Source organism: Gracilinanus agilis, chromosome 4, assembly GCF_016433145.1.
Source record: "Gracilinanus agilis isolate LMUSP501 chromosome 4, AgileGrace, whole genome shotgun sequence".
Lineage (NCBI taxonomy): Eukaryota > Metazoa > Chordata > Mammalia > Didelphimorphia > Didelphidae > Gracilinanus > Gracilinanus agilis.
Genome location: NC_058133.1, coordinates 439087854 through 439102090, shown reverse-complemented (window position 1 = coordinate 439102090; position 14237 = coordinate 439087854).

Here is a 14237-nt window from a genome sequence, read left to right as displayed (position 1 = left end):
TTTCTAGGAAATTTATTTAGTGGTTTAATTACTTTTATATACAAGTTTGATAAACAACTCTAGTATCTTTGCTAAGAAAACCCCAAATGGGGTCATGAAGAATTAGACATGACTAAAGACAACTGACCAACAATAATATTGAAGCATATAAACATACATACATATGTATGCATATAGATATATTATATACATATGTATACAAACCCAATTGAACTATTTAGCATTTAGGGCATATTGAGCAACATACGATGGTATGGGATATGCCTTTATTGTACTGTTCCATAGCAATATGAAAATTAGATTCAATAAGAAAGCCAGAGTTCTACACTAGCCATAAAAATGGCTATAAATATCCCATTTATTTAAATTAAGTGAGTAAAAAAAGAAAGACAAAGGCAAACACTGGATTTCCTTTCCTGGGCTAGGACCTCATTATGTCTAATCTTGGAGTCAAAGGAATCTGTTTAAATCCCACCTCTGGGAGCAGCTGGGTGGCTCAGTGAATTGAGAGCCAGGCCTAGAGATGGGAGATCCTGGGTTCAAATTTGGGCTCAGACATTCCTAGCTGTGTGACCATGGACAAGTCACTTAATCCCCATTACCTAGCCCTGACTACTCCTCTGCCTTGGAACTAATACGCAACATTGATTCATATATTAAAATCAAGAATCTTGATTCTAAGATGGAAGGTAAGGGCTTAAGAAAAAAAATAATAAATCCCACCTTCAACATTCACCAGGTGTGTACAATTCATGAACAAATCATTCACCCTCTCTGAGCCTCTATTTCCTCAGCTGTAAAAAAGGATAATAACACCTATTTCATTGGATTGCCCCTAGAAAAGCATTTATAAACCATATACATATGTAATGCGTGTGTAATTATTATTATGACCTCTACCATAATTGTTTAGAAACCTACTTCCAGAAATGGGCCCCTGAAGCTAGCAAAGAAGGAGCTTTTTTTGACAGTCGAGACTGTTTCACCTTTTTTTTTTTTTTTTTTTTTTTTTTTTTTTTTTTTGCATTTCTAGGGCTTAGAATAGTTCTTGGAACATGGTAGGTTATTTAATAAATGTTTATTAACTGAAAATGTTTACTTGGGTTTAAGAACATCTTTTTTTAAAATTTTCACATCAAAGCAAAATTACATTCTGCCTATTGTACCAAATAGAGGCATATTTATCAATTTCCTTGTTATATGTAACAAGGATCTGGAAAGAGGTGATGGACATTTAAACAGTATGTTACTATGGGAACGACTGACTACTATACAGATGCAAACCCACACTTCTCTAGCACTGCAGAGCCTGTGATTGAAAACCAACTCAATATGTGTTATGCCTTGTCTACCCTGATTTGCAGCATCCAGAGCCCTCCAGTGAAACCTTGCTAATGGAACATGGGGAGGCATTTGTGGGAAAGAGATGGGGAATGAGGATATTTGAATTAATTAAAAGTCTGAATTATACAATTAGTTTTAAAGCGAGAGAACAAATTGCTTTCAAGGATGCCCATAAGCATTTTTTTAAAATTTTTTAAAAATTTTTTTAAACCCTTAACTTCTGTTTATTGACTTATAGGTGGAAGGTGGTAAGGGTAGGCAATGAGGGTCAAGTGACTTGCCCAGGGTCACACAGCTGGGAAGTGTCTGAGGCCGGATTTGAACCTAGGACCTCCTGTCTCTAGGCCTGGCTCTCAATCCACTGAGCTACCCAGCTGCCCACCCATAAGCATTTTAAGAACTCTACAAATGTAAAAAAAAAACTAGTTAAAAATTACTCTGTTGTATTTATTATCAAAGCAAAATTCAAAAGCTCATTGTTACTAGGGTATTTGAAAAAGATTTAACTCTTTCTTTCAATATTGCCCAAGACAGTTTCTCCATGACTAACATATTCAGGATTCTTTCATTTCCAGGCTATTGTCTTCTTAGGGCAAATACTGATTTGATGGGGCATTTACCTGGGCTCAGGGGTCATACATAGAAAAAAGCATGATGGAGTCTGCATCCTCATCAGTTGAAATTCAAGCTAGGAGAGGAAAGGTGTAGAATATTGTTCTGGCACTGCCCTTTTGGGTCTCGTTTGTAGTGCTAGACATAGACAAAATTGTTTAATAGGTAGAGTTTCTCTGGGTTCTGCCCTCTTATTTCCCAGTAAAGAGAGGGTTGTGGTGCTCTCAGCTGCTCTTTGGATCTCCAGCTACAACTTCACCAAGACCCATCTCAGAATGGGCTCAGATTGATGCTCATATTCTCCTTCTCTTCTGGCTTCCCCTTTCTTACATTTCCCCAGTATAAACATCCACCAGAGGATAACTTTGTAAACTTCAAAAGGTCAGATTTGGACTTTCCACTTGCCAGTAGAGAAGGGTCTCATGGTAATAATCTACACTGGGAACAAGCTGGGCACACCAAAGAGAGGCTACTTTAAGACTCCACAAAGGCAAGGATCCTTGCAGGCCAACAGAGCTACTCACACCAAAGGATAACTTTATGAGGGCTCTGCAAAGAGAAAAAAAAACCCTGTAATCACCAAGAGCTATGAGTTATAGCATATATGCTTTCTTAGCTTGAGTCCATTTTCCCCTGGGCTCTATATGTACGTTGGGGAGAATATGTCTCAGATTTGTGTGTGTGTGAGGGGAGAGGTTTGAAGCAACTCCTCATATTTTACCTGTTCTTTTTAAAATTAAATTAAATTTACTTTTTGTTATATTTTAAGTTCTGAGCTGTCTCCCTCCTTACCCTGCACTAGAGAAGGTGGTCATTTGACAAAGATATAGATAGGGTGTCGAAGAGATAGACAGATAGATAGATGGATAGATAGATAGATAGATAGATAGATAGATAGATAGATAGACAGATAGACAGATAGATAGAGGTATAGATATAGACATAGATATGTAAAACCACACAATGTATAATGAACTGGAATGACCTCCAGAAGTGATGCAGAATGAAAGAAGCAGACCCAAGAGAACCTTATACACAGAGACTGATACACTGTGGTAAAATTGAATGTAATGGACTTCTCTACTAGCAGCAATGCAATGATTCAGGACAATTCTGAGGGACTTATGAGAAAGAACACTATCCACATCCAGAGAAAGAACTGTGGGAGTAGAAACACAGAAGAAAAACAACTGCTTGAACACATGGTTCGATGGGGATAGGATTTGGGATGCAGACACTAAACAATCACCCCAGGGCAAATATTAATAATATGGAAATAAGTCTTGGTCAATGACACATGTAAAACCCAGTGGAATTGTGCATTGGCTACAGGAGGGGGGTGGGAGGAGGGGAGGGAAAGAACATGAATCATGTAACCATGGGAAAATATTCTTAAATAAATAAATAAATAAATAAATAAACTTAATTTAAAAATAAGTATGGGGGGAATGTAGTGGTGACAAACTCTTTTTTTAAAATTTAAACATTTATTAATAATCATTTTTAATATGGTTACATGATTCATGCTCCTACTTTCCCCTTCACCCCCTGCACTCTCCCCACCCATGGCCGACGCACATTTCCACTGGTTTTGTCATGTGTCCTTGATCAAGACCTATTTCCAAATTGTTGGTGGTTGCATTGGTGTGGTAGTTTCGAGTCCACACCCTCAATCATGTCCACCCCGACCCATGCGTTCAAGCAGTTGCTTTTCTTATATGTTTCCTCTCCTGCAGTTCTTCCTCTGAATGTGGGTAGCTTTCTTTACCATAAATCCCTCAGAATTGTCCTGGGTCATTGTATTGCTGCTGGTACAGAAGCCCATTACATTAGATTTTACCATAGTATATCAGTCTCTGTGTACAATGTTCTTCTGGCTCTGCTCCTTTCGCTCTGCATCAGTTCCTGGAGGTCTCTCCAGTTCGCCTGGAACTCCTCCAGTTTATTATTCCTTTTAGCACAATAGTATTCCATCACCTGCATATACCACAGTTTGTTCAGCCATTCCCCAATTGAGGGACATACCCTCGTTTTCCAGTTTTTTGCCACCACAAAAAGCGCAGCTATAAATATTTTCGTACAAGTCTGTTTATCTATGATCTCTTTGGGGTACAAACCCAACAATGGTATGGCTGGGTCAAAGGGCAGGCATTCTTTTATAGCCCTTTGAGCATGATTCCAAATTGCCAGCCAGAATGGCTGGATCAGTTCACAACTCCACCAGCAATGCATTAATGTCCCAATTTTGCCACATCCCCTCCAACATTCATTACTCTCCCCTTCTTTCATTTTAGCCAATCTGCTAGGTGTGAGGTGATACCTCAGAGTTATTTTGATTTGCATTTCTCTAATTATTAGAGATTTGGAACACTTTCTCATGTACTTATTGATACTTTTGATTTCTTTACCTGAAAATTGCCTATTCATGTCTCTTGCCCATTTATCAATTGGGGAATGGCTTGATTTTTTATACAATTGCTTTAACTCCTTGTATATTTGAGTAATTAGACCCCTGTCAGAGTTTTTCATTATAAAGATTTTTTCCCAATTTGTTGTTTCCCTTCTGATTTTGACTACATTGTTTTTGTTTGTACAAAAGCTTTTTAGTTTAATATAATCAAAACCATTTAATTTACATTTTGTAATTTTCTCTAACTCTTGCTTGGTTTTAAAGGTGACAAACTCTTAAAAGAAACTGGGGCTACAAAATGGTACATAAGGATCCCTGCAGCTGCATATTGATTTAGAAAACACTTATGAACATTACCTATGTTCAATTGTATTTTTAAATTTATTTTGTTAAATATTTCCCAATTCCCTAGGTCAGCCACCCTTGAAAGTGTCATGGGCTGTTGTTCTTTGTCCTTCCTACTCAAAGAGGACCAGCAATATGTCAGGATGAAGGAAATGTGTTTTACTGTGGCAGATCAGAGCAACAGAGCAACATGAGCTCAAGCTTGGCAGGCTCTACCATAGTCCACTTGAATGTTTGGGATGGAGATGTCTCTAGATTTACACATCTCATGTTTCTTTCCCACTACTTTGATTCTGCTTTGCTCATAGAGCCCAGCACCCTCTTTGATGTGAGAATACCATGCTGGGAGGGAGGACCTGGGCTCCCTGTAGCTCACCATTGATAGTAAAGTTCTTTAGAAAGACCTCAAGAGTTTCCTTAGACCACTTCTTCCAGCCTCCATGTAAGCACTTGCCTTATGTGAGTTCTCTGTAAAATTAGTCTTTTAGATAAATGTGTGTTTGGCATTCTGGGTATGTGGCCAGCCCAATGGAATTACACGCTCTGCAGTAGAATTTGAATGCTTGGCAGTTCAGCTCAAAATAGGACCTCAGTGTCTGGGATCTTCAGAATCTTCCTAAGACAATTCCAATGGAAGCAGTTCAGTTACCTGCTATGGAATGGGTAGACTTTCCATTTTTCTCAGGCATACAATGAGGTCAGCAAGTGACTCTGTAAATCTTCCATTTGTGAGGCATTATCTAATCCTTCTTCTCTCCCATATTTCCCTTCTGAGCCTCCCAGAGGCTGAGTTAACTCTGGCAATGCCTACATCCATCTCATTCTCTATGTGGACATCCCTGGAAAGTATACTGCTGAGGGAAATGAACTTATTTATGGCATTTGCTATAACCATGGTTCCACGAATGATGGTGCTGTGTGGGCTGGTGGGTAACATCTGTTTCCTTCATGTTGTCAGGCCCAAATTAGCACAAACAACAGATTCATACTCGGCTGCATCTCCATCTCAGAGGCTGCATCGAATACACAATTGTTCGTGAACAAAAAGTTAGTCCCAACTCTCCCTGCACTTGCGTCTTGCCTTGTAGTCTTTTCAAGTTAAAAGTTTCAAGTCATCATCAGTAGAGTTGTGCTGACCTTAAAGCTGCTTTCATCCTCATTGAAGGTATCTGACCATGTTCAATACCTATGAGTACCGGGGATGGCAAAATTTATTTTTTAAAATGATTTCCAAGTTTTTTAAGGATCAAGGCTATATTGGAGAGAGTCTGGGCAGCAGTTTGGTCTGTGATACTGGTCCGGTTCTGGTACAGTTTATTGGTGTCGTTCTCCAGAATGTTTTGATTTCTCTCTGTGCAATATGGGCATCTATCATCTGTCAGTCCATGGAAAATAGAAAATTTCTTGTTTGAAACCCTTACTTTCTGTTTTAGTAACAACTCTAAGACATGAGGGCAAGAGCTTGGCAAACAGAGTTATAAGTAATTTGCCCAGAGTCACATAGTTAGAAAGTGTCTGAGGCCAGATTTGAATCTAGATCCTTCCAACTCTAGGCCTGGTGCTCTATCCACTGTGCTACCTAGTTGTCCCCAAAAGAGAACTTAAAACAAAATCTTACAAAATCTTAAATTTATATATAATAATAATAATAAATTTAAATTTAAAAAATCTAAAATCTTAAAAAATAAACTTAAAAAATAAAGAGTCAATACTGTGTATTGGTTCTAAGACAGAAAAGTGTTAAGGGCTAGGCAATGGGGGTTAAGTGACTTGCCCAGGGTCACACAGCTAGGAAATGTCTGAGGCCTTATTTGAACCCAGGACCTCCCATCTCTAGGCCTGACTCTGAATCCACCAAGCCACCTAGCTGTCCCCTAAGGGCTCTCTTAATGGGCATTAATTGATTGGCACAGGCTAAGACAGACCTCCTTAGACACATGAAGCAAATTCCACGGAATGAATTTGTTTTGAGGTTTTATTTTTGCTCAATGAAATTATATGTTTATTCCAAAAGTAGTTTTGTCCTGTTGTCTGCTTCTCCTTTTGACTATCACTATTATTATTATTACCCATTATTACTTTATTTATTATTATTTATTTTCATTATCTATTTATGAAGTAAATATTATTTATTACATTATTACTCATTATTACTCTGGCCCAAGGCCAGAAACTCCCAAGTTTTGTGCAAGCAATTAAATGCCAAGCTCCATTGGCTCTTGCCCATAATACTTGTCCACACTGCAGGATTCTTTCCTTCCCTTCTTCTCCCCCTTTTCCCACACAATACATCCCATCAATTTCCCTTGATTCATTTTTTTGAACTGGAGTCAACAAAACCCCTGAGACTGAAAAGGGCTTTGCTTCTGGCACCTCCCAAGAAACATTCATTGCTTTCTGGTCCCTTCTTGGTACCTCCTCAGGAAAAGTCCAAGATAGCTTTGACAGCAATGCTTCTGGCTTAATTCCGGTGGAATCTGATATTTATCAACCAAACTCTGAAAAGTAAAGAGATCGGAAAGACAAAAGGAAAATATTTGTAGCATTTTAGAACCTTTTCTTTTTGAAAATAATTTTGAAAATAAATAACTTAGAAAATAATAAATGGTATGGATGCTCATCTGATTTGGGATTTTCCAGAAAAAACATATGTGTCGGCCTTTATTTGGGGTTTATGTTTTGGTTTTATATGATTATTTTCTTACAAAATCTGGTGAAAAATCAATTAGGTTATGTGTTCCAACTTTACCATCCAAGTCTGGTAATTAGGTCTTTATCAGTGGGAGGCCATAACAACACCGTTGTTCTTGGCATTTAGACTCCTGAGTCCTGACCTTGGCACTTACTGGTTGTGTTTTCCTGAGCAAGATCATTAACCTTTCTGGTTTCTGTACCCCCATGTATATCAAATGGGAATAATATTTACCTGCTTTCCCTTCCTTGCAAGGCTTTGTAAAGATCTGGCATTGCAAACTCTAAAGCCCTACGTAATTATGAATTATTATTAATGAAAGCAAACATGTATATATAATTCTTTGCAAGGAGATCTCATTTTAAACGTGGGTCCTATATTTGCTCTTCTCTCTTTTATTAATAACAGTCAACATTTACATAGTGCTTTAAAGTTGTAAAGAGCTTTACAAATATTATTTATCCTTACAGTAGCCCAGAGAAGAAATTGCTATTTTAAAGTCCATTTTACAGATGAGAAACTGAGGTAGACAGAAGTGAAGTAACTAGTCACACAAGTATCTGAGGCCATATTTGAACTCAGGTCCCATATTCTGGCCTTGGCCCATGCCTTGGGCTACCAGCTGCCTCTTCCATGGAGACATTTCAGGGCACTTGGCAGCAAAACACAGGCTTGGGTAGATCCAGCCAAGGTAGAAAGCCTTTGAATATGGGCTCTGGATGGAAAATATGGCTGTTTTCCAAAGACCGGTCTCCTTACCTTCAGAGAATAAGCAGGCTGGTCTCAGGTTGGTCAACCATAGCAACTCTCAAAGACGGGCGGAAGGTTATGACCTACCTTAGTGGAGGGAGCAGCCTTACAGAGGAGAGCACAGATACCAGCAATGTTAATGACCCAAATTAGAGTTTTATGTATTTAAAATTTGATAGGGGCAGCTGGGTAGCTCAGTGGAGTGAAAGTCAGGCCTAGAGACAGGAGGGCCTAGGTTCAAACCCGGCCTCAGACACTTCCCAGCTGTGTGACCCTGGGCAAGTCACTTGACCCCCATTGCCCACCCTTATCAATCTTCCACCTATGAGACAATACACCGAAGTACAAGGGTTTAAAAAAAAATTTGATAATAAAACGTTGGTATTTTCTGGGTCCATTTCTTTCATAAAAATAAAGCAGCTTTAGTGTGACCTATCAATTCAGATATAAAAAACCAACATGTAAATAAAACAATAGTGTACTGAGACAACCTCAAGGGACTCAAGAAGGAAAATCCACTGCCATAGAAGGAACTGGCAGAATCTGAATGCGGACTGAAGCTTTTTTTTTTTTTTTTTTGGCTAATTACATGTAATAACAAATTTCCACCTAAGTTTTCTGGAGTTACACGATTGAACTTATCTCCTTCCCTTCCTTCCCTTCACCCTTCTGGGGCCGGCAGGTGATTGGATCTGGGTTATCTATGTTTTATCATGCAAAATATATTTCCAGATTGTTCATTTTTGTCAGAAAATAATCCTATATCCCCAAAACATAAACCCAAATAAACAACTGAAAAATAGTCTGCTTTCATCTGCATTCTGACGCCACCAGTTCTTCCTCTGAAGGCAGATAGTTTTCTTTGTCCTAAGCCCCTCAGAATTGTCCTGGATCGTTGTATGAAACATACCATTCTTCACTTCATTTCCTCCATGAATTTTTCTCTAGTGTAAGTGATATGTGTCTTCTTTTGTGATGTGATAAATATGAAATATATATCATACAATAACACATGAACAACATATTTCATGTTATCTACTATGAGAATAAAATTGAATTAATACTGATATTTTAATATAAATGATTTAATAATAATAAAAATGAGAGAGAAAGGGATTCCTTCAGCCAAGTGAGCAGAGCACAGAGCCAGAGACCCACACCTGCAGCGCTTTACCAAAGCAAAGCCCCAAAAGAGCCCCATTGATTGGGTTTCAGCCAAATTTATCTCTCAAATGCAATGACGTAAAATGAGCCCATAACTGAAAAGGATGCAGCTCAGGTGCATCAAATTTCTGCCTACACACTACAATTTTGGGGGGAGGGAGGAGGGGTGAGAGAGAGGCAGAGAGCATGGATTGCAAAATGTCAGAAAATGATTATTAAAAATTGTATCAAAGAGGGCAGCTGGGTAGCTCAGTGGATTGAGAGCCAGGCCTAGAGATGGGAGGCCCTAGGTCCAAATCTTGCCTCAGACATTTCCTAGCTGTGTGACCCTGGGCAAGTCACTTGACCCCCATTGCCTAGCCCTTACCACTCTTCTGCCTTGGAACCAAAACACAGTATTGATTCCAAGATGGAAAGTAAGGGTTTAAAAAAATTTTTTTTATATCAAGGGGTGACTAGGTAGCTCAGTGGATTGAGAGCCAGATCCAGAGAGGGAAGGTCCTGGGTTCAAATCTTGCCTCAGACACTTCCTAGCTGCATGTGCCTGGGCAAGTCACTTAATCTCCATTGCCTAGCCCTTACTGATCTGCTTTGGTTCTAAGACAGAAGGTGAGGGGTTTTAAAATTTATCTTTTTAAAATTATTTTTAAAAATTATCAACATGTAAAGATAATTTTAAAAATAGTAAAAAATAAGGTAAAATAATAGTGGAATAGAAAATATCACCCTTGTGTCAGAAGATATTATTTGATGCAAAATACCTAGGGTGTGTACATTTGTGTGTGGGGACGGGGGAGTTTTCACTCATCACTCTTTACCTGTACCTGGAAAAACTGCATACTTCACCATATGACACCATCCAATGTAGCAACACCTCACCCTGCAAACAGATGCTTTCCAAAACTCTAAGGAGACATTTTTCTGTCATAAATGTAGCATTTTAAAATCAGATTGTTAGAGTGGTATCACACTTTTAAAAAATAGTATAAAACATGAAGAAAAGCCCCCACAGTCTGTACCCACCTTGCATTGGAGGATAGGGGAAAGAAAAAAGATGGCAAGAGGAACAGAAAGAGGGAGAGACAGAGACACAGACAGACAGACAGACAGACAGAGAGCTGTAAAAGAGAAAGGGAATTTAAAATGCTATGTAATTGTTAGCTCCTATTATCATCACCATTGCATTTTGGGATGGCTCCACTTATAATTAAATAATAATTTGTTTTAAGAAACATTTGCTATCAATAATATGGAAACAGGTCTTGATCAATGACACATATAAAACTCAGTGGAACTGCGTGTTGGCTATGGGGGGGGGAGGAGGGAAGGGAAAGAACATGAATCATGTAACTATGGGAAATTTGTCTAAATTGATCAATTAAAAAAAAGAAACATTTGCTAAATATCTCCAATGCAGCACACTGTGGGAGATACAAAATTTAAATGAGACAGAGTCTTCATGGAGCTTAAATTCTAGTATCTTGTTAGGAAATCCTTCCTGCTAAGGAGATAAAAATTTGCTTCTCTGTAGCATTAACTGGTTGGTTCTAGTTCTGAATTCTGAGCCCAAGAACAATAAGAATCAAAAAACGAAACCAAGAAACAAAGCTATTATGAAGAGGAAGTGGAAAGAGAAAAGCAACCACAGAAAGAAGGACTGTGAAGAAAACCCCAGGTGAGAAGGGTTCAGTGACTAACTATATTCTTCTGCTCTGGATCCTCAGCAGCTACTCACTTTGTCTAGGAAAATAGGGCAGCCACTCCTACCACCACATCTGGCCTTGAGGACCGTTTCATTCCATGTACATTAGTTAAGCTTGTAAGATGCAGGAGATGCTGGCCACTGAGCACCGGGGTACCAATGCAGAAAGGAACCAGATTGTCCCCTCAAAGATATTCCATTCTACTGATACAAACATACACGCTTCTCTAGGTTTGGGCTTAGAAGTGAAGAAATCTTTTTTCTCTTAGTTCAGCCAAGACCAGCTGTTTTGCTTCCTCAGGATTTTAGGGATACCCCTACAGGATCAGTCCATCAATCACTAAATAAGCTTAATCTATATTAAATGCCTACTATGTGCCAGAAAAAAAAAAAAACAAAAAACAGTCCATGGAGGAACCCACAATCCTATTGGGGAGACAGCATGCAAACAACTGTATACAAACAAGATATATGCAGGATAAATTGGAGATAATCAGCAGAGAGTTGTAAGGGATGTCAGGAAAGGCTTTTTAGAGAAAGTGAGATTTGAGGTAGAACTTGAAGGAAGCCAGGGAGGCTAAGGGTGGAGATGGGAAAGGAGAAGATTCCAGGTCTAGGGGACAACCAACAATGAGGGCTGCAGCTGGGAGACAGAATGTCTTCTGTGAGGAATAGTGAAAGAGTAGATCAAAAAGCTATTGGGGGGTAAAAAAAAAAAGGGAAAAAAAAGCTATTGGGGGTAAGGTATAGGAAGACTGAGAAAAACAGGAGGGACAAGATTAGGAAGGGATTTGGATGGCAAACAGAGGATTTTATATTTGATCCTGGAGGTGACAGAGAGCCGCAGAAAATTGCTGAGTGTGTGTAACATGAGTAGAACTGTTTTTAGTAAGATTAATCTGACAGCTGAGTGGAGAATGGACTGGAGTAGGGAGAAAGTTAAGGCAAGAAGTCTGAGAAAGTTATTGAAATCATCCATATGTGAGGGGATGAGGGCTTGTACCAGAGTGGCTGCAGTATCAGAGGAGAGAAGAAGATAAATGGGAGAAATGTTACCAAGGTAGACATGACAGGACTTGGCATTATGGAAGATGGTTGGTTGGTGAACCTGGGTGATTCTGAAGATGGTGGTACCTTAAAAAAACAACAACAACAAATGCTTATCTCAGAATATCAACACCAAGACAGAAGGGCAAGGGGTAAGTGACTTGCCCAGGGTCACACAGCTAGGATGGCCACAATTAAACCAGGATTTCCTTTCTTTAGATCTGGTTCTCTCTCTACTCAGCCAACTAGCTTCCCCTTTACCTAAACTTTTAAAAGAGATTTTCCTTGGGTTTCTTCTCTGAGATGAGGACATAATGAGTGTAAGAAAGCACCTGACTCTCCTAGACTGCCTGGGTGTCCCTACATAGCAGGAACTCCTTGTGGAAAGGGTCTCCAACCACTTCCCTCCAGGGGTTGACATAAGTACATACAAAATACACATAAAATACTATTAGGGTGGGCTGGGACAGACACTCATAGTTATGGGAATTCGAAGAGGTGAGAGTGAAGAGAAAGGAGGAGCAGAGAGAATGTCACGTAGCCAGAAGAGCCGAAAGACAGGTCTGGTTTGATCAGAGAGAATGTGAAATACTAATAACTAATAATAACTCACACTCATATAGTGCTTTAAGGTTCGTAAAACGCTTTTTTATGCATATGTTTTTTCATTGATCTGATTGATAATAGACATATTGTCTTATTGATCCTTGCAACAAAAAAGGACTTCAAAAATATCATTGATTTTACCACTCCAATGCACTCCCGGAAAAGCGTTAAGAGCCTCTTGCTTGAGGTTAGAAGACCTGGGCTCTCAGGGAAGCTGTGCATAAGCCAAAGGCTTGTTTGGAATGTGCGGAATGTGCCAGTGCATCTGGGCACCCTTAGCCCATTCTCTATGTACAGCTATGCATTTGCCAGCTGAGGGACATCAACAGGTCACAGAACCTCCGGGGCCCCTTTCCTCATCAATAAAATGAAAGGCTTGTACTAATTGCCACGGAAAATCCCTATGACTATGAATCAGAGCCATTTGTGCCTGAGTTGGGTCCCTTTATTAGACTGCCAGCTCCATAAAAACAGAGATTGTATTTTCTAAACTTCCTCTTTCCCCCAGAGTCTAGCACAGAGATATCAGAAAATAGCCGGCACCTCATAAAATGTTTACTAAAAAACTAACCAAACAAAAAAACACAACTCTATGCTATAGGTCTTTCTTTTTATTTACAGATGAGGAATTGTGGTTAAAGCGGGTTAAATGACTTGCCCTGGATCACAAAACTAGTGTCAGAAGTAGAATTCGAACCCAGATCTTCCTGAGGCCCAGGCTGGCCCCCTCTATCCACTACATTGTCTATAGCTAATAAAATTGGAACCGTGTCTTGGAGTGGCTACGTGAAAGACTTTAAATGCCAGCTAGAAGAGTTCATGTTTGATCCTGGAAGCAATGAGGAGCCAAGGGATCAGGGGAATGACATGGTCAGACTGGTGCCTAAGGAAATTCAGTTTGGCATCTCCAAGAGCTAAGAATTAGTGAAGAAACTCAGGGGGATGGGAAGAGGTTCTAGTCTCAGAAGGTTCTAAGATAAATCCAGTGTGGTAGGAGGTTCAGGGAAGCCTTGGGTGGCAGAAAGAAGCATGAGAACATTAGGAATTTGGTGAATTGGGGAGTGGTGGGGAGAGAAGGGCAGAAAAAAAGGGCAATGAAAAAAAAGGCAATATTTACACAAATTTAACCTACAAAACAATTTTGTCTAGTTTAAGTACCATCTGTGTGTGATAAAAAGGCAGGCTGAGGACGTAAGCTTTTGAAGTTGTTTCTTTGTATCCTCACCAATCCTGGAATAATCTTTAGCTAGCAGGTGCTGCGTGACTGTCTGCTGTGATCAAAAGATTGCTCTGGGCACTGCAACAACACAGACTTAGCTACTTATCCCCTTACTTCCTGTCCAGCATCCCCTCCCTCCTCTGGGAGCTGCTGGGAACCTTCCATGCTAGACATTTCTGATTTCCATGCAGACTGGAAAATCGATACATCCCTGCCTGTGACATCAGGGGTGAGAAATAATCAGACACACATGAGACACACAGACTTTCTTCTTCTTTCTTCACTTTCTTCACTTTCTTCACTTTCTTCTTCTTCTTCTTCTTCTTCTTCTTCTTCTTCTTCTTCT